The sequence below is a fragment of the Pelecanus crispus genome, chromosome 2, assembly GCF_030463565.1.
Source record: "Pelecanus crispus isolate bPelCri1 chromosome 2, bPelCri1.pri, whole genome shotgun sequence".
Classification (NCBI taxonomy): Eukaryota; Metazoa; Chordata; class Aves; order Pelecaniformes; family Pelecanidae; genus Pelecanus; species Pelecanus crispus.
Window position 1 is genome coordinate 16,400,043 of NC_134644.1, and position 25,494 is coordinate 16,425,536.

Consider the following 25,494-nt stretch of genomic DNA (forward strand, 5'->3'; position numbering starts at 1 on the left):
TGAGAGCAGTTAAGCTAAAAAAAGCCTTCCCCCCTCTCCTTTCTTTACGGAGCAATGCATACTCTGTGCTGAGTACCTTGGTGTAATGACTCTTTGCATTCTGTCAACTTAATGTAGTAATCTAAATATCACCGAGCAGGTTGGGGTTTGGGCCAGTCTTAATGAGATAATATCTCATAAGGGATTGATCCCAGATACATTTAAGGGGCCTCACAGCTTGTATTTTGCAATACACTGCAGATTCTGCAGCCTAGTAAAAGAAACAGAAAATTAGTAAGACATATGAAGAAATGCAGCATACAGACTCTTAGTCCCCAAGACATTTCATGCTCTGTGGATTGCAGACTCTTGTACCAGGCTTATGCAGTCATTTATTTTTTTGCCTGCAAAGCATGGGTGACATCATCTGACAGGCAGTATGCTTACTTATCTGTTTTTGCAGAGTAATACTTTTGCACATTTTTCTTCATTATAAGCTCTGAACAAGTGAGGTGCAACGTTCCACTTAAGTAGCTTTTGCATGCAAACAGCAGCATCACAAAGCCAGGTTGTAGGAGAAAATACAATAGGAAATAGAATTTTAAAAGCAGTACTGCAGAAGCGGGGCAAAATACATTTCCTTAAGTGTTATTTATCCTTTGCAAATAGTTCACTTTGTGCCGTGACAGGAATGAAATGTATTCCATGGTACAAAATTGTTTCCTGGGAATGAAAAAGTGATTGACACCTAAGTTTGAATTATTGTGAATATGTGGAAAAAATGGGATTTTACACACTGACAAAGCCAATAAGAAGTTTGAAAAGCATGTTTATATTGGGAGAATTTCAGTACAGAACAGCCTAGTTTTTAAAAGCAAAATGGTCTTCATGCAACAGGCTCCAGTTGTGAATGAAGTGCCATTCAGCAAGAAGGACTGATTTAACAGCTCAATTATTGATGATGCTGAGTCAGGAGTCTGTGGATTTAAAGTCTCTGTTTGCTTCATCACTGGAAGTAGGTAATCAGCCATAATAGACAAAGCAAAGATTTCTGATAAACCTGCACTGGAAATGATGCATTTCTGATTACGATGAGATTTCCGTTAGACAAATGATGTGCCAAGTACTGAAACCCTTCCTCAGCTTTAATTCCTTGCTTAGCCAGGCCAGTACTGCTTCAATCCAGTCGAGCTTTTACTGACAAAAGAAGAACCGTTGTCTGTCCCACACTCCCCCCAGTCCTGGCACCTCCAGGAGATCTGTGTGCATCGCCCCGGGGCAGGGCACTCTAGAGCTGTTCACTTGCCGATGTCTTTAACTAAACACCTCTGCAGTGGAAGTGGTAAGTGGGTAAGTAGAATAAAATAACTGAATAGCAGAGAGTGCTGCCTCTAGTTTTCTCAAACACAAATTGAAACTACTTTGTGTAAAGGATGAAAGAAACTCTGTTCTCCAACAGAAACATCCAAAGGAAAACCAGGAGCTTATATCGGCAGAGCATTGTTTGGCCAGAAGATTGGCCTTTCATATTCACAGCGCTTGGGCTGAACTATGTATTCCCATTGCCTATATTGTCTGGACACTATAAACCAAATTATTCTATTCTACCTCTCTCCAGAAAAAAACGGCATAAGCCCTCATAGTCTGAGAGAAAATATTTTTCCCCCTTAGATTTTTACTGGGCGATTCCTGATAAAGCTTTTTACACAATTACTTTACCTTCCAACCGTTACAGTACTGTACAATTTTCAAGAATAAAGTGACCATTACGAGGCATTAGCCAAGAAGTGAGAACCCTAATTACTTCAAGTAAGCAATAAATGAAAGCGGCTGTGTTTACAGAGGGTCGGCACCTTTGCAGTCTTTTTCAGTAGACTTTGCTACCCTTGCTTACTTTTATACCAGATGAAGTGGAACACTAAATGTAATGCACTTAGTAACATTAGTCCTACTGTTTTGTTTTCTTCTTTAAAGAAAAACATACTTGATCTCCTTGCAGCCTCAGCCTATGAAGACGCATTGAGAGTGCAGCCTTGTTACTGTAAAGTATCTTTTGCATGTGCAGTAAAACCTGGATGTCCATATGGCCTCCAAATGGTCTGTGCCCAACTGAGAAACAATGGGGTTCTGTTGTTTCTTAGATAAAAGAGTATCAAAACCAGTCTGACTTGTAGAGATAGGTCTGGTTTCTTTTACATTTACTCGTATGCAGTTTTTTGACTCAGTAGGAGAATAGCTGGATGCTGTTTTCTTGAGGGTGAATAATGATCCCCCTACTTCAGTATGACTTGATTTGTTGTACCACTGTCTGTTATGTGTCAGTTTTGGAGAAGAAGGCAATATTGCCCCAAGAAGAGGCACCACTCTGTTCCTGACAGTCCATCCACAACTAGAGGGGCATTCAGAGTGTGTGGCACTGCAAACCAGGCAGCATCTCTAACATGGAACACACTCTGTGTCATGGCTGCTTTATTACCTATATATATATATATATGTGTATGTTCTATGTAGTGCTTGATCTGTTACCTATCAATTGCTTGCCTTGGTAAATTAGATGATTTTTTTAAAAGCATCTATATTCATGTACAGCATGTGGGTGATGTTTTTCCCTTCTTCTTCGTATAAGTATGGTCTATCCCGATTACAGCAAGCCTTTTGGGAATATTATAGGATTAGAAGCTCCTGAAAACTGATAGTTAAGTACTTATCATCAAGAAAAAATGAATCAGACCAATTTTCTTTCATTTTTACTTTCAGGCAGATGATTTTGTAGGACAAGGCTCTTTAATTGGGTGTCTCGGCACTGTGAGATAAACACAAATTTTGTTTCTCTGCATAAAGAGAATATATCACAGAAAAGATGGTAGAGTGCAGTAATACTGTCCATTATATAGATATACATTTCTAGCTCACACTGATTCTCTGCATCAGCTAGGGGTTTTAACACAAATGAAAGCATATTAGCCTCAGAGGTGACCAGTCAGGAGTACATGTTCCCTAATTAGCACTTTGATGTACTTTTGTCCAGGTAACATACATAGCTTTAATCATAGCAAAACATTGTCTGTGATGGTCAGCAAATCCCTGGGTCATCTTTTCATCTTACAGTCTGATGTCTCAAAGATAAATGCCTGGGAAGACTTTCTTTTAATACCTGCTTACTATCAGGTGCATTATGGGAGGCTCACCTTGATCCCTAAGATGCAGAAATTGCTTGGAACAAAGACCCAATAATAATGTAAAATCTTCTCCCAGATGTATCTATTTCTCTGATCTTTTCTGGCTTATCAGCAGTTTTTGACAGAAAAGGTAAAAATGGAATTTTATTTAGAAAGAGTGGTAGTAGACCAGGTCCCAGCTTCTTCCAAATGTCTGTCAAAAGCAAAAATATTATAAATTCACCATACATTAATCATACATACCCACTAGGGAATTTGCTGTTTCTGACTTTATCTGTCATAGGGAAAGTCACACAACCCAAATTATTCCATTTAATTTAGTATTATAACTAACCAAACGCAGCTTGTGACTCCATGGTTCGTGATCCATTCAGACTGACTCAGAAGATGCTCCCTTTTGCATTGCATAGGACACCGTCGAGTTTCTGAGACCTCCCTGCAAGCCCGTGGGAAGGCTTGATTTCACTGGGCTGGTTGTGGTGAGGACTGTGGATGGGTGTTCATACTGCAGGAGAGATCTGTTGGCTTAGAATTTTTATCAAGACCTGGGAAAGAAAAATTGGTGGTGGAGTATCAACTAAAGGATTTGAATCCAAAAGAAGAAATACAGGGTGATAGTGCAAGGTTGAATATTGCTAGTATGAACCTGTTCTGACAAATGCGGTCAATGGTTTGCTTTTCACGGTTCAATAAACATTTATTTCAAGGCTGAGAGGAAAACACTATGGAAATTTCCAACCCACTCGGACACCGTGGGCTCAGGAAATTCTGCTAGGACCAAAAAACCATGAAATCCTTGTCTTTCTCTTTAGAAGCAGCGAGTGAGGGAGTGTGCATGCATTTACCCTCCTAGCGTGCCTTACCCTGGGCCAGCAAATCAAATGACATGGCATTAACGGAGCAGCAGCTTTGGAGGCAGGTGGCAACAGACTTCAAAAGTTGCCCAAGTGCGATGTGTGTCAAGGGTGGCCCAGAAGGTCCTGTTCAGAGAGAGCAATTACCCAGAGAGGACTATGAGACCAGAGAAATGTCAGCGAACAGGTACTGGAGCAAAAAAGGGCAGGCTTGGTCTGGGCTGTGCTCAGGCACCTGCAGAGAAGGGGAGGTAGGGACATGGCTGCTCCCGCGGCAGAGGGGGACCTGGGGAGGGGAATGCTGTCAGCAGCCGAGGGACGAAGGAGTGAGACAACTTAATGGCTGTGACAAATGAGCAGCGAGCGCAGATCACACAGAGAGCAAAAGAAAGAGGAGCTCTGGGGGCGGTGAGGGAAGCGAGCTCCCAAAGCAGCTGCAAAGCAACCAGCAAAGGAGCACAAGTGAGCAAGCTAATTAGTGGCTGCTGGAAGGAAAAACAGAGAAACAGAAAGGCCACTGTCCATGTGGGGTCTGATCTAACCCTTGCTGCGGTCAGCACAAAGATCCCTAGTCATCTCTGAGGGCTCCCAATAAGGCCCGAAGAGTGTGAGGACAACCATGGGAGAGAGGTGCTGCTCGAGCGTGTGACTTCAGGGGTTAGAGGTGTACCCCATAAATGGTCCTGCCCTTTAAATACACGTCAAACAACTTTTTAAAATTGTCTATGCTTCTTGTCCCTGCCGTTGCCCTTGGTTTGTTCGGTGATTCATTCCCCATGCAGAGAAGCCCCGCTGGTGCCTGCCCCCCGCCGACGTCCATGCCTCCCTGCCCTCAGCGGTGTCACCAGCTCCAAGAGGCTCATATTGTTCCTCCTCTCTTTTTTCCCTTAGGATTGCATCTACCACAGCAAGGCCTCCTTTTAATCTTCTATCCTCAGCCATACAAACCTGGATTTCATCTCCAGTCCCTGGATAATCAAGATATTTCAACAGCTGTCAGTTTCTGGCAGAGGCCTATTCTACCACTTTTTTTTCAACAACATATTTTTCATAGCTGGTTAGAAATATGCAATATTTTGTCATAAAACCAGCCTCATTTGCAGGATTTGAATGATTTTTTTTCCCTGCTTTACAGTTACCTTTCTCTGTCTTACAGTTTAGTGACTTTTTTCCAGTTTCTTGCTGCTCTTCGGCACTTTTGCTTATGATGTTAAAGCTTTATCTACCACTAACCCCATATACTGCACTTCTGTAATGTCTTGTAATGTGTGGTTACTGAGTGGATATTCTCTCTTCTTGTTTTTTGTTCCCAGACTCATTACCTTGCATACTTTGAAACTTATAAGCTACTTATCTGTCTCCAGCTCCTAGACCATATATTCTGAATTTTGTTGCCCTCCTTCTTTGTTTTGACTGCCCCTTCACTTTATATCATCAGCAAATGTAATCCACTTACTGCATCTTCTTTCTTCCCGGTCATTGATATATAAAGTTAAGAAAATTGATCCTCACACTAATCCTTGTGATTCTCTTTTAGTCACATCCTTACATATGTTAAACTGTTAGCATGAGCTTGTTCACAGTTTATTGAAATCAGATATATCGAGAAGGCCAAGACTGCAAATATAGAGAAACAGAATAGGAAAAAGCAGGGGTACCTGGAAGCCATCAGTCTTTCCCCATGGGGCAGGAGCTGAGCGGGGATCTCCAGCCCTCCTGCAGCTGCAGGATCTTCCCCAGCCAAGGACAAACTGCCCGAGAGGTGCAGGGGCTGGTGCAGGATAAGGTCTGGGACCATGAGCAGCCACTGACAGGCTTGCATCTCCTTGGTGAGTCCCAGTGTGAATGGTCCCATGAGCAATTCCCTCTTTCTAATGTTCTTGATCATGCTTTGAAACTCCTGGAGGTTTAAAGCTGTCTTCTCATCCCTATCTCCATGATGTGAGAGAAGTCTTTGTAGTTTCTAATGGAAAGCTGTCATAGGCAGGTGTTAAAAGAGGATTTCTTTTGCATCCCTTCACTCATCGAAGTCAGACATATAACACAAAGAACCTGACTTTTCTTTGTAAAAGTCTAGTTAAAAAGAATGTATGGATTCCTGTTATCAGACACTTTTATTATCCACCCTGAAAAAATCCCATCAGTGGTTTGTTAAGCACGAGTTTGCTTTTGTAAATTCATGCTGACTTTTCACAATCAAATCATAATTTCTCCAAGCCTGACCCTGACTAGTATTTAAATTTTTTCCTACTGCTGCAGTTAGACAAGCAATGCAGGTCTCTTGCTTCAGAAGCTTTCCAGTCACCTTTCCAGAGGAGAAAGATAGCCTATCTAGTGCACTGGGCTGGGACTTGGGAGACCTGGCTCTAAACCCTAGCTCAGACACAGGTTCTCTGTGTGAATTTAGGCAATGGATCTAACCTGCTATATGTCCTAGTACCACGTTTCTGAGCAGAGATAATAATTTCCTATCAGTCACGAATACTGCACAGATAAGTGTGAGGCACTGAGACGCATGAAAAGAAAACTATTAAATGGTTTTCATGATGACACAGCATTTCTTTATCGAATGATCTTGGTTGAGGATGTAACTCCTCAAAGGTGGTGGGCATCTAACTACAACAGGAATTAGACAACTAAACAAACACTTTTGAGGCACCAGGGCCAAGTTTACATCATCAGACTAGCTTTAGCAGTGGGTTCAGCCTCTTTAAACAGAGCTGGCTGAGTAACTGCTGTGGCTCCATTATAACTGAAGATGCCTTTGCAGATATGTGTCTGTGGCTGCAGCATCTGAGCTAAGCAGGGGGCTGCTGGCAGGCACCACACTCTGTTGGGGTGCGTTTCCCACACCCCCTTGGTGCTGGCTCCTGCTCCCTCCCCACTGGCCTCTGGAGGAGGATGGAGCAAATGCCTTTCCCTTTCAAGTTGAGGACCCATGCTACCGCCCTACCTCTCTGGCTGGTTTTCAGAAAGCTGCACAACACTGTGGTAACAAAAAGGCTCTGGCTGTAGAAGAAAAAAAGGGAAAAAAAAAAAAAAAAAAAAAGACCTCATGCCTGCTGTTGTATCACATTCACTCATCCACTCACCCCACAGCTAGCATTCCTCTGGCAGGACACCCTGTCTCCGGCTCCTTACTGAAAAAAAAAAAAAACCAAACCCAAACCAAAACAGAAAAAAATTAGAGTCCTTCACTAGCAATGCATAACATTATTATGTCTATTTTGCAGATGAGCTGGCTGAATTGAGACAAAATTGTGACTTTTTCAGCGGACACCTGAAAGTGCTCGTCTATGCTAAGAATCCTTGATTCTGTCTCTGTTCTCCAACTCAAAAATTTGACGAGTACAACCAGGAGTGAATTTGTCAGGTGTGGGCAAAAGAAAAGATATCTTCCTTATCAGCACTGGCTAGCACAGTATGTATTTCTGATCCTATAACGGGGGATCAGCTGCAAACTCCTCGTCTTTATCCAGTATGTCAGATGCATTCAACCCTGCATACGCTGCACAGTACACAAGAAGTTTCCTTTGGTTTATTCCATTTTTTTTTTCTTTTTAATACCACAATTGTAACTTATATATCCTGCAAACCTGCTCCAAAGAGACCAGGCTTTTTACTGAAACATGTGAAGGTGTTGTTCACCAAACAAATGGGTTAGGAAATGATTTGGCTGCTTAAGAACAAAGAATTAGTCTGGCTACCATGACAGACATTCTGAACAGGAACAATTTTCCATGGAGGGCTGTGACTTGGGGAAGAGGATAATGGTAAGTGTTAGGATCAATTTTGTTCACTTTCTGTACCAACGAAGAAATAAAGAGGCAGTAAGTGGATTCATTTGCTGTTCAATTGTGAAGTGGCAGTCAGGACAAAATAGGAGGGCAACAAAGTTCAGACTGAAATGACGAGGAGCCGGAGGAAGAAAGGCAACTTAAAAAAATCCAAAAAATGGAAGTTTTTTGGCTGGAAACAAAAATAAAAGCAAAGTAGATTTGCTATGCACTCAGAAGTCATAAATGATGAAATGGATGCATACAGTACACTTGCATACACAGGTGCTGCCATTATGGATGTATATTATAAATCCACAGGGCACTAAAGTGATTACTTTTCCCCCCATGTCCCTGAATGCCACATTCTTCCAACATGCTGGATCCCATCTGGCCTCAAAGTTCCGTCATTCTTCAAACATTTCAATTTCTTGATTACCTGTCAGGTTATGACCCTCAATTTTTTTTCTTTTTTAATATCTCTTCCTCCTCACTTGGGAGATGTCCATGTGTTTCTGACATCTGCCACCCAACCCCCTCTGTGAGCCCCATGACAAAGCACTAATTAATGTGTTTATTTCAACAGTGTCCTCACCTCCTTTCAAGAAAAGACCCAGGCTTTTTCTCAGAGCACCCATACCAATCTTAGTTCTTATATTTGTGCTCTTCCATAGTTTACTGTAACTGTCTCCAGGTTTTTCATTGAGAAAGTATGGCCTTTGAATCCAGAAGGACTGCTCTTCAAGGTCACAGCTGAAGGTGTTATACAGAAACTATTTCCATTGTAGTCCTTTAATGGATAAGCTTATTTTCAGTTCGGCTGACAACCAGGACCATATCCCATCCCTTGATATCCTATGAGGTTCTGAACACCTTCAATTTCCATTAATTCTAAAAGCAAAGGAATGATTGATTATTTTGAAAAGTAAATGCTCTTATGTTACTGAAAGAATCCAATCACAAATTTTAAATCTGGATCCTTATTTCCACCCTCCTTCCCGCATTCTTCTCATTTTAATGTCTTAATAGCATGAGAAACATATGAGGAAAATCTTGCCCTAATACATAGCAGGTGTGAAATTTTGATCTGGACTTGCGTGCTAGTTCCTGGTCCCTTCTGTTGACAAAGGATCATTCAGAATCCAGGGTTTAATTAGGAATGTACTCAGTGGCTTTGTGTTATTTTCTGTGACCACAACCACCATAAGTACTTGGTTCTTTGTGTAGAGTCCAAAGATCAAGCTGGACTTCTGTTGCTTCTGGGGAAGGGATGGGAGGCTTTCAGTGGAGTTCAGAACAGCCAGATGCTGAGTGAAATCTTACTTAAGAGAGCCAACAGAAAGGGCAAAGGAAAGACAGTAGGACTCTGGTGTGTAGTAGCCAAGTCCTCCATTTCACAACTAAATGAACCTTTCTCTCACCAAAAGACTCAGTTTTCCTCTTTTTTCTCCCTCTCTGGTCTAGCTGGGTCTCAATTTCATCCTATCTTAATCTTAACAGATGACATCAATAGTCAGTGTCTCTATATTATGTGGAGAACATGGTTCTTCCAGTGTATGATCAGTACACAGCAATGAGATCACTCCCTTTTAGAATCTAGTTGGGGAATGCTTAACGGTAGACCTTGAACGAGTTAAGCATGGCCTAAGTGACAGACTGCATAGGATGGCCAAGGTGGAAGGGGTTGTGAACACCAGCAAAACCTTTGTCTCTTAGGGAACGTTACTGGCACAAATGCAAGCAAATAATGCATTTTGAGAATCACATTTTTGGACTTAGATGCCCAAGTTCCACTGAAATCACGCTTTGTACTTTTAAGTAATTTGGGAGGATTTGGGATGAATAGTTGTCTTATTTGTACAGCTGAAGAACTAGTGTTGCCTAACACTGTGAATATTATCATGTAAAAATATATGAGCAATAAAGCTTACTTTCACTGTGCTTGTTTCCACCTCTTCCACTGCAGTGATATTTTTCTTGATTCTTATCCTTCACTTATGTCATTACTACATAAAATTGTATTTTACACCAAAATCATTTGAATCTGTTCATAGTTAAGGGCTTTAAAGCAGCAGATGAAAGTAGGAAAGAGATGTCAGATTTTTAGGAAATTAAAGAATTTACTTCATTTGTAAACGACCATGGTGCTTATAGAAGTAACCTCTGCATTAAAGTACTAGCATTACAAGCAAGAGCAGGTTACAGTGCCCTGGAAGTGAACCTGGATTGCGGTAAGGTCATGTCTGAATGAGAGTTAGTTTTGGCCAAAATTGTGCCCTCAGAGGATTACATGTTCCTCTCAAGAGGCCAATCCAGACAAAGATTAAATCCACACATTGAAACAATGGTGCAGTTTGTATTGTTCAGGAGTTTGAGGGTTTTGGAAAAGATACAACCGTTTACGTTATTCAATCTACATTTTATTTGATAGTCTGATTGTCAGGCAGTAGTTACAAGAGAAACAGGGCTGATGAGCAGTTGCTTGATGAGCAGTAGGCTTCAGACTGCATACTTTAAGCGGGGATAATTTGGAAATACTGATATTTCTTTTGGCTGAAGCCCATAATAATGAAGTGTACAGGATACTGCTTTCGTTATCTCATTATCTTACAACCCCAAGCCACCTTTTGACATATTATATTGATTAAAGCAAGAGAAAGTTGGGCATTTCAGCATAATTTATGCAAACGCAAACCAATAATTAGAACAGCTAATTAGCTATTGGTATCTGATTTCATAATAATCTAGGAACTAAGATAACAGAAACAATACACACAAGTCTTGTTTGGTAATAAGGAGTTTGGTTTCTCTAGCCTAGCAGTGATCATTAATTTTTTTGTGTTTTGATTTAGTGTTTGTGTTAATATATTCCAGTATGTCTGAGGATATGAAAGTAACACCTGGTGTGCTCTGTGCAAATGTTTCTCTGCTTCAGGAGAAAAGCCAAAGGGGAAAAAGCTAAACCTAGAGCATCATTATAACCAGTCTGGTGGGGATAAATGCCCATACATTCTAAGGCTAAAAAAAAACAAATAGAAATACGTGTTTCTGTTTATATATTTGTATATATGTAAAGAGAGTACAGGAGGTAATGCAGATAGAGCATTTATGCTGAGAAGCTCGTTTGGTATCTATTTGAACAGTACAAGGGGTTCTACATGCAGGTTTTTGTTTACATCTATGTACAGTCTATGTCTGCAATTGGTTAGTGGAGGCAGTAAGCCCAATTAAAAGAAAAACCCTCTGTGCTCAGAGTTTTAATTTTGCTGATATCCCAAGACTGTCAAAGGTAGATATTCCACCTAGATTTGAGCATGCCAGCACTGAGCTTTGCTAGGCTAGAAAGAAAATAAAGACACTTCACTGCCTTTTATTTCCTCAGCTTCAAAACAGCCTCTTCTGTCCCTGTGAACAATGCTCGTCTCCTTATGCAGAACTGAGATCTGGTAACTCACATAGTGAGGTTATTACATAAAAAAAAAAGGCTCCAAGAATAACAGGCAGGACCAGTGACCCTGAGACACAAAAACAGTACATTGTTCACACCAAGCCAAGCTGCTGGATTGCTGGAGAAATGTGGTGTAAACTCAGTCAACTTTAGCAAAGACAGAAGTATCTACTTTTTAATTTTGGTACATAAATACATCAATGTCCTTTGAAGATAGCTTTTATTCTATTATGCCTTTTCAAGAAAGGTTGGTAGCTGAATCAGACCCTTTATCAGATGGCATTTCCCACTGGTATAATACCTACAGATGAAAACAAAATTAATCTGGCTCTATCGTTCACTTTATTAAACTCATCTTTGAAATGGGAAACTGGAGCCTACCTTTATGTGACAGAAAGCCAGAACGATTTGTTAAGACCTGCGATATATCTTATACTTAATAGGTAAAAGCATCTTCTTTCTTATGTCCACCCACCTCATGTGCATGTGCTTCCTACTGTTTTATACTTACATACACTATTATGCACCCTTACAAGCACTTCTAGCATTATTAGCACATGGAAACTCGAGCTTATTACATCCAGTGTATCTATACATTAGCATAGCATCTCTGGCTCAACAAGATATGGCGGAGCTTCAGCAGAAATTTTCTAGCCCATGAGGTGAATGTAGTGGTCAGTGGAGCTGAGGGGTTAGCTACATCAGCTAATTTACACACTGCCAGATGCATTTTTGGAGCTGTACTGGAAGAAAATGAAAATCCTACTCTCTAACAAGCCTTCTTGAAGGCAGTATGAGAAAATGATTACATGCACCATAGGCCCATGAAATCTCAAATCTCAGCTTTGGGCTGTTCAGACCTGGGATTTTGACTCATGCCCACCTCTATATAAAACCTGAAACTCTAAGAAGAGTTTAGCCTATAGCAGGAATACCTTCTACTTCTTGAATGGCAGCTTTTCAAAATGGATTCAAGCACGACCCTGTCCTATGACTTGGTCCCATAACCCAGCCTATTTGAAAGGGCTCCCTTGCCAGCCACACCCACCCCCTTGCCCTGTATATATATATATACACAAAGCAAAGGTAGTAAAAAGAGAAAGAATATGAGAATGGCTGCAAAAAATCAGGTTAAATATCTGTCTTGTCCAGTTAGCATGTCACCAACAGTGGCCAACGGCCGATGGCCAACAGAGATTAAAATGTTAGACAAAAGTGAGTGTATAGTGACACTTCCCTAGCATATTTTCCCATTCTCCAGCAATCTGTAGGTTAGGGCATTCCTGAACCAAAAGAGATTTCTTTCTTTTTAATAGGCCTTGATGTTGCCTACTAAGCACTTTTCTAAAAACTTTTTTAAGCCCAGAAATGTCTGTCACTCACAACGGCCTACAACTCTGCATTCCATAGATTAACTATGTGTTATAAGAAGGATCTGGCCTCACTGTGCTCATGCAATATCAAGTCGCTTTGCACATACACTGAAAGTCAGACTCTTGATCTCCTGCAGATGTGAGAAGTGCAAAGAGCCCCATTCATCTTATGGCACCCTGGCTGGGGGACTGGGTTGGTGAAGAATTCATAGCCATCATTGTTGCTGCAGAAGGCTTTTTGAGAAACAAACTCCCCAATATTTAAAAGAAGGGAACCTTATGGGGATGCTCAGCTGATTACCAGCCAGGTTACAATGGCAGATGGATAACTGTGCTCCAAATTCATGTGATGCAAAGGCAGAAAGCTCACTTTGAGCATCTCTCTTTCTCTGTACCTACCACCTAGGCAGGACTTCATAAGGTTCAGAGGATGGGGCACATGAAAGATTGTTTGAAGCCCCCTACTCACACCTGCTGAGTTCAAGTGGCTCTGGTGGAGGCATGTGGAGGGCAATAAGGGAGAGACAGCTGCTCCTGAAGTTTCCAAATGTTAGTCAGCACCACAGAAATGTGCCTGGTGAGAGTGTCCTAACTACAGAGGCAACTAACGCATTTCCCCAAAGCCATTTCTAGCCCACACAGCCTCTGCAGAGTCTGGGATGGGAAATGCTACACAATCCCTGAGGAAATGCAGTAGTGGCATTTGGAAATATTGTGGTTAATTTCCATAGCCACAACTTCCACTGACTGCTGGGTCAGTGCCCAAGTTTTTTTACAGAATGAACCTAGGCTCATCTCAACTTCTGGGTTCAATAGATGGTGTTCAAAATGCCCCATACAGGCTTATAAAATTATATATTGAATTGTCTATATCTGTATACATGCAATATTACATTTTGGACTGTATTCGGTGCCCTGGGGCTAAGGAGCAGGACGGGAGGAGAGAGCTACTACAGACTCACTCCGGCTCTGTAGTTCCATGTATCTTTGCACCAACGATCATTACCTGGGTCACTCAGTAGCATCTCAGCAAACAGCCAGCAACCGACAAACTTTTAAGAACTATACTATACCAACCTTACTCTGGGGAAGCACAGGTCCATCATTGTAACTATGAGTTGTGTGGTCCATGTGCTCAGTTCTGTCATCAGTTGTTTGAGACCTGACTGCTATGAATGTATCACTTTTTTGGGGGGGGGGGATGGGGTAAGACTTCCCAGGAATGCTTGTGGAGGAGGACTACAAAGAAGGTATTCAGTGTGATTGGTATATTTTCATTCCACTGACAGGTGCGTACACTTTTACATCTTATAGTATTTGTTCAGTGTTGGAAACAGCTAATCAAACCACAAATTTGGCGTTATTTTTAAAAAGAGCATCCAAAGCCATAAAGCCAAACAAGGCAGAATTACAAGTAAACAGGCCAGTTTCTCTCATCTGCTAAGGACCTTTGCAGCAAGCTGGTTTGCAGTACCTATTCTTCCTCAGAACTGTATCCTTTTTCTCCAGGGGATCATTTTAAGCTTTAGAAACTGCAGAAGCCATGCTAAAGCCATTTTTCCTGAAGGGAGTACTTAAATGGAAAAGAACCTCTTCTCTTGATTTAGAGTGTGTAAAATGCTATCCTGATCCTACCAGGCTGAAAGCTTCAGTCTTCATTTTTTCCCAAAACTCTTGCATCTGCAAAGAGATCCATCGAATGCAGAAAGGCAGTGCATGATCTTAGCAGCATGCCCATGTGTTTTACATTATAAGAAGGGGCCTAAGAAGCCATTTTCCTTACACTTTCCAGAGAAACTTCCCTTTTATTAAAGAGCACTTAATCTGTTGGGATGAAAATTACAACCAACTGAAAATCCACTCAGAATCTTGAGACAATCCCAAATCAAGCATTTTCAGATGCTGAATTTTTTCAGTGTCTTTAAAAGATTTTTTTTTCCCCACATTAATGCCCTGCCCTGTGTCTTGGTTCCTTCCCATAAAAAAAAAAATCAGGATTGCCAGCATACCACAAGGGAGCCTGTGCTTCAAATATTTCCTGCCTGGTGGGAAGTAGTGAATATGATGAGAGAGAAAAATTGTTCCTGGGAGATTTTCCACCTAATTTTGTAGACTTAAGATCTCTGATTGTCCTGGGAACTCTGCTCTTGCAGCTCCCCTTAATTTCAGTAGCAGGTGTCTAAATATTTCTCATACCCAGAGGTTCACATATTTGTAGGAGGATGTAGATAAGTTTTGGATAAGCATATAGCAATTCTCAGGTTAAACAAAGCAGAACTCCTTGCCTCTTGCTCTTCACCTATTGCTACTTCTTGTTGGATATTAAATATGCAGGTGACGAGGATGTGCCAAGCTGATCTGATAGAGAACCAGAGGATGGTTTCCATTTCCAAAAGCACAATGCCCTCTGTATAGGATGTGGAGTGCAATTTTTAAACTCTCTTTAGTGGATGCATTGAAATTTCTCCACTCAGCTTCTTCAATTCTGGGAGGAAAGAAAAAGGGAATGAAGGTCACTGACCTCATTGCCTGTTTTCAGAGATTTGTTCTCTTAATCTAAGCCATTTTTCTCCTTCCCTCACCCCTTTTTGGTCCCTGTTGGGAGGGGTATGCCCTATCCCAGGATAAACTTGCTATGATTCAGACACCCACAAGTCTCAAAAAGTACATGCCTCACGCTTCCAAGGACACCTCTTGCTACTAATGTAGCACAGTGATTTTAAAACAACTATGATGAGTAGGATGGTGGCACAAGTCTTCTCTGAAAGCTGCTTTGCTGGTGACACACACACAAAAAAATTTCTTAGTTTGTATCTGGTGACTTCCATTGAGCAAATAGTTGTGAAGTGGCAAATCAGCCTTAGTGCCTTAGCCCCACTGCAAGGAGATGCATCGTTTCCCCAGTGCCCATGGGGTCAGGGAGATCTGTCCCCACAGCTGGCTGCGGCCTCACTGAGACACAGTCAGTGGATTGCACACCCAAGTCAGGGAAATAGTGTTTGGCTGCAGCTGCAGCACAGCAGACGTTCAATCTGAGATTACTATATTTAACTTAAGGAGTTGTCAGTGACCGTCTGTCCGAGTGGGACAGTGAGGTCTTTTTTTGCTTTCTCTCCAGCAGTGAAGAACATGTGATGCTCGCGTCCACCTCCTCTATGACTTGTTCAGTTACAGCCTTTGGCATGCCAGGACTAAAGGGCATGTCCTTAACATTTCTGAGCACAAAACATTACAGCTTCTTTCCTACCAAGGATTAAATTGCAGCTTCAGAATTTGATTCATAAAGTGAGCATTACAGTCTTGCCTATATGCCCTGATTAATCCAAGGGGACCCTGGTCATGTTGCAGCCATTTATTTCTGACATGTTAAATGATCTGAGAAGGATTTTTTTTAATTGAGTTTGATTCCTTTCTATTTAGTTGTTTTCCTTATATCACTTAAGAAAGTCTTAAGAAGGACTATCATTAAAATACACTTTCTAACAATACTAGAGTTGGTAAGGGGAGGTAGTGTGAGAAGATGGTTTTGATCGATGTGAAAGCTAACATTTCTATGGTTTTGTATTAAAAAAATTAATAAACCCACATTTTGGCTCTCTGTTTTGATTCCTTTTTTTTGTGATTTTCTTTCTTTTTTAACTTCTTAAAAGTATTGATACATATTAGTGATATATTAATGCATAACACGATAGGCCAATGGGAATGATAAAATAGGATAATGCTGATGAGGTAAAATGTTTCAAAACGAGACATTATTTTAATATTTGTGGTTTTGATCTGGATCTAGGATAGTGTCTCTCCAAATTCCTTTTTTATCTATTCATTGCCTGACTTGCCTTTCCACTTCATTAAGACATTCTTTAATTTGCATTAAGTAACTAGAATCAGGCATTAAGGATCATCTAATAAAGGTGTCTGAAGAGTTGGGCAGTTCGTGTTCTTGCCCATAAGTCTCACATTGCGAATTTTCTCTTAACTCTATGAGATAACTGTAAGATATAACTTAGTTTAAAATAAATAGAAAATGGTAACATGGGCCATGCTTCTGTGACTCTGAAAGACATGGAAGAGGATTTTGTGCTTTTCTGGTATAAAAATGTTCTTCTGATTTATTAGATTTTCTTGCCCTTTAACTTCAGATGTATCTTGAATGTCAAGCTTGATTTTTCCTTGTTTTAGTCATGTGCATTCATTTAGTGAGCTCAAATAATTTTCCTGGCTTTCTGGTTAAATTATGCCTTTTTAAAAGGTGTCCTTTAGACAAATAGCAGTCTCTGTTAACAAAACCCAAAATTTTACAGACAGACTAGTATGTTTTTTCCTCAGAAATGTGATTGCCATGCTCCTGACTTCTTTTGAGCTGGATTTTTATAATTTTTAAAGAAGAAGTGTAGATACTGATAGTATATATGGGCTTGGGGTTTTTTGTAATGTTCTTATGACTAGTTGATGGACTACAAGTTGAAATCAATTGTTCCTACAGCAGGTTTTGAGCTCTAATGTTTTTACCCAGTGGCTAGATCTGTTGCAGATACTCTGATCTACATTTCAGAGCAAAAAAATATCATAATCCCCCTCTGTGAAGGATTAGTGAGAGCAAGTGAGCTTTCAAATACCAAGTTTGTGGTTTTGATACAAGATACAAAATGGCTAACGGATATAAAATTAAGAGTAAGCTGGAAAAGAATGTTTTAATTAGCCTGAAATGTTATTCTGATTTCATTTTACTTTGCTGAAAATAAGTAATAGTGATGGCCATGAAGTTACGAACAATAGAAAGAATCTAGTAATCTGGAGTCTTCTTTGAAGAAGGATCCCTGGCTGATGCACATCTGCTGAACCCCCTGCAGACCTGGCTTTGCTGGCTGGACCACTGCAGTCATTTGTCTACATTAACACTAGATCAAAAATCACAGATGTATAAAATGTTGGATTGAGAAACACCAGGTAAATGAGAAAAGGCTGGGGGTAGGGCAAGAACGGTTTGATTTTGTAGCGCAGATAAAGGAAATCTTTATTTTTAAATTGAGTTATATTTTTGCAGCTATTTCTGCCTATAAAAGTTTTGGTTCCTTGTCTCATGCCCTTGTCCTACCCCATAAACTGGATCTTTCTATGCTGGTTTTGGCTGGGGTAGAGTTAATTTTCTTCATAGCAGCTAGTATGGGGCTATGTTTCAGATTTGTGCTGGAAACAGCACTGATAATACAGGGATGTTTTCACTACTGCTGAGCAGTGCTTACACAGAGTCCAGGCCTTTTCTGCTCCTCACCCCACCCCACCAGCGAGCAGGCTGGGGGTGCACAAGAAGCTGGGAGGGGACACAGCTGGGACAGCTGACCCCAGCTGACCAAAGGGATATTCCATACCATATGATGTCATGCTCAGCATATAAAGCTGGGGGAAGAAGAAGGAAGCGAGGGGATGTTCAGAGTGATGGCATTTGTCTCCCCAAGTAACCGTTATGTGTGATGGAGCCCTGCTTTCCTGGAGATGACTGGACACCTGCCTGCTGATGGGACGTAGTGAATGAATTCCTTGTTTTGTTTTGCTTGCATGCGTGGCTTTTGCCTTATTAAACTGTCCTTATCTCAACCCACATTGCCTTATTAAACTGTCTTTATCTCAACCCACAAGTTTTCTCACTTTTACTCTTCTGGTTCTTTCCCCATCCCATGGCGGGGGGGAGTGAGCCAGCAGCTGTGTTGCTGAGCTGCCACCTGGGGTTAAACCACAACAGTCCTTTCTGGCACCCAATGTGGGGCTCAAGGGATTCAAGATAACAACAGGTTTGATTGGAATGTGCAAGATCGAATTTATAGCTGTTATTGCTGTTTAGCTATTATTCGGCAGGCTTCTGTGTTTGCTACGGTGCTTGTTTGCCTTATTCTCTGTTACAGTCTAGTGCTCGTTAGTGGCTGCTTTTTGGTTTCGCTGCTTCCTGTACTGCTGTACTGCTGTACTGCTTATCATCTTACTCTGATGTGCCTGGGAATGTTTTGATAACAGCAATGGCCATGTGCCTGCAATGTCAGATGGCCAGGGCATCACTGCTGTTTCTGTGCTGCTGTACTGGACAGGCTGGAACTCCAGTGTGAACTCGAGTCAAAGGGACTGCGACCTCTGGATGAGTCCACACGGGAGCAGGACACCCCGAAGCATCTGTGGCCATGGATAAGCCCATGCCAGAGAAGGTAGATCTCGAAGCATCTGTGGCTGTGGTTATATCTGTGCCGCAGCAGGTATACCTCTGAAGGGACTGTGGCCCAAGGATAAGTCCATGTTGGAGAAGGTACACCTCAAAACATCTGTGGCTGTGGATAAGTCCATGCCACAGCAGGTACACCTTGAAACGTCAGTGGCTGTGCATGAGGTCATGCTGGAGCACCTCAAAGCCTGCGGCCATGGATAAGCCCACGACAGAGCAGGTACACCCCTGGAGGGATTGCAGCCATGGGTAAGGCCATGTTGGAGCAGGTTTACTTCTGAAGGGACTGTGGCTGTGGGTAAGGCCGCTCTGGAGCAGGTCTATCTCTGAAGGCATTGTGGCCCGTGGAGAACACCACACTGGAACAGGTGCACCTCAGAGTGACTGTAGCTGTGGAAAAGTCTATGCTGCAGCAGATATACCCCTGGAGAGACTGTGGCTCATAGATAAGGCTCCACTTGGAGCAGGTACGCCCCTAAGGGACTGCAGTCTGTGGATAAGTCCAAGACAGAGCAGGGGCAAGGGAAGGAGTTCATTGCAATTTAAAACCCTATGGTCCAGCCCAAAGAGAACAGGGGTGGAGATTGTAATGGAATTACCTTTAAATTGGTGTAAGCCATGACTTGAGTTGCACGTTATAGGAATTACTATAGCAGGAACCACCTGAACCAATGGAGGACAAGCCTTACAAGATGCAGTGCAAGTGCAGCAGTGACCCAACCTGAGCCAGCTTTGGTGCCCAGTAATTCCCTGCCATACAAGACTTCTCCTGTCCTGAGTGACCAGCTGTCCTGGTTTCAGCTGGGATAGAGTTAATTTTTTTCCTAGTAGCAGGCACAGTGCTGTGTTTTGGATTTAGTAGGAGAAGAATGTTGATAACACACTGATGTTTTAGTTGTTGCTAAGTACTGCTTATGCTAGTCAAGGACTTTTCAGCTTCCCATGCTCTGCCAGGTGCACAAGAAACTGGGAGGGGGCACAGCCAGAATAGTTGATGCAAACTGACCAAAGGGCTATTCCATACCATATGGTGTCATGTTCAGTATAGAAACTGGGGGGGGTTGGCCGGGGAGCAGCGATCGCTGCTCGGGAACTGTCTGGGTATTGGTCGGTGGGTGGTGAGCAATTGCATTGTGCATCACTTGCTTTGTATATTATTATTTTTTTTTTATTGTTACTATTATCATTACTATTTTACTTTATTTCAATTGTTAAACTGTTCTTATCTCAACCCAGGAGTGTTTCTCACTCTTACTCCTCTGATTCTCTCCCCCATCCCACTGGGGCAGGGGGAGTGAGTGAGCGGCTGCGTGGTGCTTAGTCGCTGGCTGGGGCTAAACCATGACACCACCATAACAGATGGAACCCAAAGTCATGGACTAAGTGAACTCAACGGACATTTGTGGATATTTATGGACATTTTACAGACATTTCACAGAGGTGGTCCATAGACTAAGGGAATGATATCTGTGTGTTATATCAAAGGATTGGAAGGGGGGTGGTGGTTAATGAGAATGTATTGGATAGTGTGGGAACAGAGCATGACAAATGGTGTGGAGCAAGGGGTGGAGAATGTGCTGGGTTTGGCTGGGGTAGAGTTAATTTTCTTCATAGCAGCTAGTATGGGGCTATGTTTCAGATTTGTGCTGGAAACAGCACTGATAATACAGGGATGTTTTCACTACTGCTGAGCAGTGCTTACACAGAGTCCAGGCCTTTTCTGCCCCTCACCCCACCCCACCAGCGAGCTGGCTGAAGGTGCACAAGAAGCTGGGAGGGGACACAGCTGGGACAGCTGACCCCAGCTGACCAAAGGGATATTCCATACCATATGATGCCATGCTCAGCATATAAAGCTGGGGGAAGAAAAAGGAAGCGAGGGGATGTTCAGAGTGATGGCATTTGTCTCCCCAAGTAACTGTTATGTGTGATGGAGCCCTGCTTTCCTGGAGATGACTGAACACCTACCTGCTGATGGGACGTAGTGAATGAATTCCTTGCTTTGCTTTGCTTGCATGCGTGTTTTTTGCCTTACTTATTGAACTGTCTTTATCTCAACCCACAAGTTTTCTCACTTTTACTCTTCTGATTCTCTCCCCATCCCACCGGCAGGGAGTGAGCCAGCAGCTGTGTGGTGCTGAGCTGCTGGCTGGGGTTAAACCATGACACTTTCACAAGACAATATCTTCTGCAATACATATGGGTTGCCTTTTAGAGCCAATATTGGCATCAGGTTCATATGGCTATTGTATGTTTCTGGAAAAATAAATCCCTGGCTTTGCAATGCATGTAGTAGTTTACTATTGTCATCAAGAACAACAGAAATATAAATCTGTGTTTGAATTAAATCCCACAAATGCTATGGCTCTTTGACAGTTGTTGCTGTATTTTTCTGAGGGTTGTAATTTTCAAGTTAGATAAAGTATCAGTATTTTCAATGTATTTCAAAAATAATGTGTAACAGCTGTTGATAAGGAAAGCAGCAACAAATCCTGGCATTAGAACCACTGGCACTACATTCATGCTTTTGCTGTACAATGTGTTACACCTCTTAGAAACACTCAGTTCTGCCCAAGGACAATGCAGCAAAGAATTAAAATTCAAGCACTAGAGTCACTCTCTTTCTTTCCTTCTGAATAAATGAAGAGAAACAGAGAAGAAGGAAAAATGCAGAAAACAAATCAATGGATGATTCTGCCAGGATTCATACCAAATATTGCCACGCTTTGTCAAAGCAGGTTTAACTAATAGTTTCCTTTTTGAAAATCATAATGTGTATTAAAGTATACGGTACAATATTCTAGTGCAGACCAGCGATTATTATTATTGGCTACACTGGGATTGTGGATCGTGAGTCAGGGTGGAAGTGGGCCCAGACTCCACATATTAGACATGAAAATGCATATGAGGAACTTGTATATGGCAGCTGCCTTGCATATACACACTAAGGAAAACAGGCTTGCTAGTTTTTAGCCTTTGCATCACGTTTGCAAAATAAATGCAGTTTGCTTAAGAATTTTCTAAAAAAAGAGGGGAGAAAATTTGTCTGCAATAAATGCAAGGCACAAGGAAACCCATGTGAGTATGCACAACTAAAGCAGAGCAAATAAATCAATAGGTACAGTATTCTGCAAGGAAAGCAGAGTCAGCTGAAAGGTGATGTTAAGTGAGGGCTAAATCATTTCTCCCCCACCCATGTGTGAGGCTGCCAGAGGAGGGATGAGGAGGGAAAGCCCCCAGGGCAGCTGTGCAGGAGGGAGGAGAAAGCCATCTCCCTGTACCCAGGCTGTTGGGAAGAGGTGGGGAGAAAACATTCACCTTTCAGAGAAGGTGAAGGCAGGATTGCTGGAGAGGGGTGGGAAAGGCAGAGCTAGCGTGGCTGCCCTCTGGACCCCTGTGGCTTGTCTGTGCCCTGCACCTGGGGTGCCATGGCTTTGGCAGGAGGGTCCTGTGCTCCCCTCCCTGAAAGCACCTCTGTCTCCTGTGAGGCATAACCAGGCCTCAGCTGTCCTGAGGCAGTGGTGTTTTCCTTGAAAAACACATCTCTATTGCTTTACAAATTCATTATAACAAGGGACTCGTGTTCAGACTGAAGGACACACTTATTATCGTCCTGTGGTTTTCAATTAATAAGTTCACAGCTAACAGTTTTTAAGTACAGTGAATCATGCAAATTTCCATATCACAGCAGCTAATTTATTTGTTTGTTGGGGAATAGCAGGCGCCACATGAATCTGTTTTGAAATGAATTCCAAGAAAGGCAGACGATTTTGGTCCGAGCTGTGGGAGGAGGGAGCAGGAGGGACCAGCAGGGTAATGTAATGAAACCTCTGCACAGTGCAGGGTGTCTAATGTGGGGTATGAATGTGAAATGAGCAGCAGCACAGACCTAATATCCAGGGGACTGATCCTGAAGCCCAGCCCTCACTAGTGGGGGATTTCTGGCCAGAACTAACATGCCTGTATCTCCAGGTCAGAATGATAAAATCCAGGTGCTTTTTGTATATGATTGCCAATGACTTCATTCTATCTTCTACGTACAGTTCCAACTTTTGTTCCCCAGGCAGTTTTCACTGTTGGTTGCAAACACAAGGATCATTAAGTTACAAGCTGGATTTATTTACCGTTTGCAGCTAGATCTGAGAATAGTTGTCTGTTATACCAGATTTTAATTTCAAGCCTGTCTGATGGGTATATAAGATGTGTTCTTACCTGTTCTTGCAACTTGACACAATTATGCTTTGGACTTGGTTCTGCCAAGTCATAGCAGAGTGCTGTGCCAGAGGTTTCCAGGGCATGGGAATGTTGTGGCTGCAGAGCTCAAGCGTGGGCACAATACCCACAGATAATTCTGCAGAAAATGCGTTAGGCTGTGGATATCACTAGATGTTTGCTGGATTCCAGTGGTGCAAAGGCCCATCTCTGTGTGGATGAATTTCACTCATTGTTCATACAGACAATCTAGCTCATGTGGATGATCTCATATTGAAGCTGCCACTGTGTTTTTGGCCTGGTCTTTGTGGAGAAGGAAACACAGTATGTATTTTAGTGACCTTTTCTAAATAATCAACACCTTAGGTAAAGGGCTGGGCTCCAGATCCATCTCACTGAATTTGAGGCACCTGAGGCTTTTCAGTGGACTGTCCTAAGGTAAGTCATTGGTGAAGGGGGCTTCAGAGGGTATCCGTCAACTCAGATCTCGTGCCTTGATTTCTGATTTGACCATAGAAGCAGTCTAGGAAGACTGAGCTTCAAATGGCGAGATGATTTGGTGAGATGTCAAAAGCAAGGGGGGGGGGGGGGGTGGTTCTGCAGCAGTAGCACCCTTCCTGCAGGTGGCAGGTTACCCACTCACCTTTCTGAGCCCTCTTCCAAGTCATCTTTCCTTTATTTTTTTTTAAATCAGGGTGAGATATGGGCTAAACAAGTCTGCAACCTGCGCACTTTGGCTGCTTTATAAGACAGAACTAGTCTGCCTTATTGTAGTCATCTGTGCAAATGATAGACCCTGAATGCTTACACAATGAGGCTATAAATTAAACTATAATTTAAATGTAAAAGTGACAGGAGGCCTAAGCAGGCTATCCAAGGGAGAGACTGAATGATGTTCTTGATGTTTGAAAGGAGATGAAAGAGTCACTGATATGGAGAAGCCCATTTAAGATAATGGCAGTGAAGAGGAAATGGTTCCTGCAACATGAGAGATGAAAGTGGAAGAGGGAAACACGTAGCTGTGAGAAGGAATTTGGCTGGTTGTGACTGAAAAAGAAAAGATGCTGGGAAGAAATAACATTGTGAAGCTAGCAAGGGGGGAAAGATGATGAACATTTTTTAATAGAGAAATAGACCATTGGTCAGAAATAGGCAGGAACTTAACCCGAGTGTGGTAGCACTGAAAAATTTCCTGATGTCTCTCTTCATGCAGGATGCATATTCACATCAAGTGCTGGGATTTAATTAAAAACATATTAAACTGAATAACTCCTCTGACTGTCCTACATGTGTATTTTTTTCATGTTTTTCATTTTGTTTAACTACCCAGAATGGGGAAAAGACATAGTTCCTGCAATTCAAAGAACCTGACTTGAATTTGATGGTTCCTTTTATAACCCATAAAACTCATATGGCTAATAAAGAGCATTTCTGACCATTCACATTAAGATCCCTCTAACTGCTTCCCACATATTCAGCCCATCTGTCTTCTTCTGGATCTGTACTTCTCTTCAGCAGTGAAAAAACCCCCAACAGAAATAGGTAACAAAAAATGAAACTATTTAAGCTGCAGAAGACAGGAAAATGCTTAGCGTCCTTAGAAGTGGTTTACATTTTTCTGTTTGATGCAATAAAACTCAGATGTCCCAGTGTTTTCACTAAGTGAAGATGAAGACAGAGCAACATGCCAGACAGAATCTAGACTATCCCAAAAGCTAACATCAAAATGTTTTTTTCACGTTGAGAACAACCACTGATTCACAAGCATGGAGTTGCTGTAGCATCACTTGTGTCAAGAAATCTGTTCCTTTAAAACTGAAAGGATCTCTCTACCATTCCTCAACTTGGAACATGTTTCCTCAACATAATTTCACATGTTTTTAATAAGAAATAAATAGGTAGCAGGAAAAAGATATTTGTTGTGACTTAAGTGATCCCCATGTAGTACTCTGAGTTCAAATTCTGGCCACAAACAGATTTAATATGTAAATAATTCTGTTTGTAATCAAAGTCTTCATAAACTCAATTTCTGGAAGAAAACAAATCCTACAAGTTACAGCACTCAGGCAGACCCACTGAAGTCAGTGGAGATATCTTCTTTGTCAAGGTGGACTTTGAATCTTTGTCTTACAATAAACAAAAACTACACACTGAAGGGTTCCTTAAATACCAACAGGGTCTCAGGGGAAAGAAGAGCATGAAAAAGAGGATCAAAAAGAGAGAAGGAGAATAAATCAAACAGAAGGGAAGAAGGGAAAAAAAAAGACAGAGACTGGAATCGATCTAGAGGATAAGTAAAGGTAAAGGGCATGCTTAATGCAGGGGAGAAGAAAATGACAGAAAAAGAGACAGAGGGAGAATGACAGGGAGAAATAGTGGGGAAAAAAATCCCAGTAATAGAAAAACAGAGGCTTAAAATATGAGTGAATGCTGGGAATGCTGAAAAGATAGATAGAAACCATGCT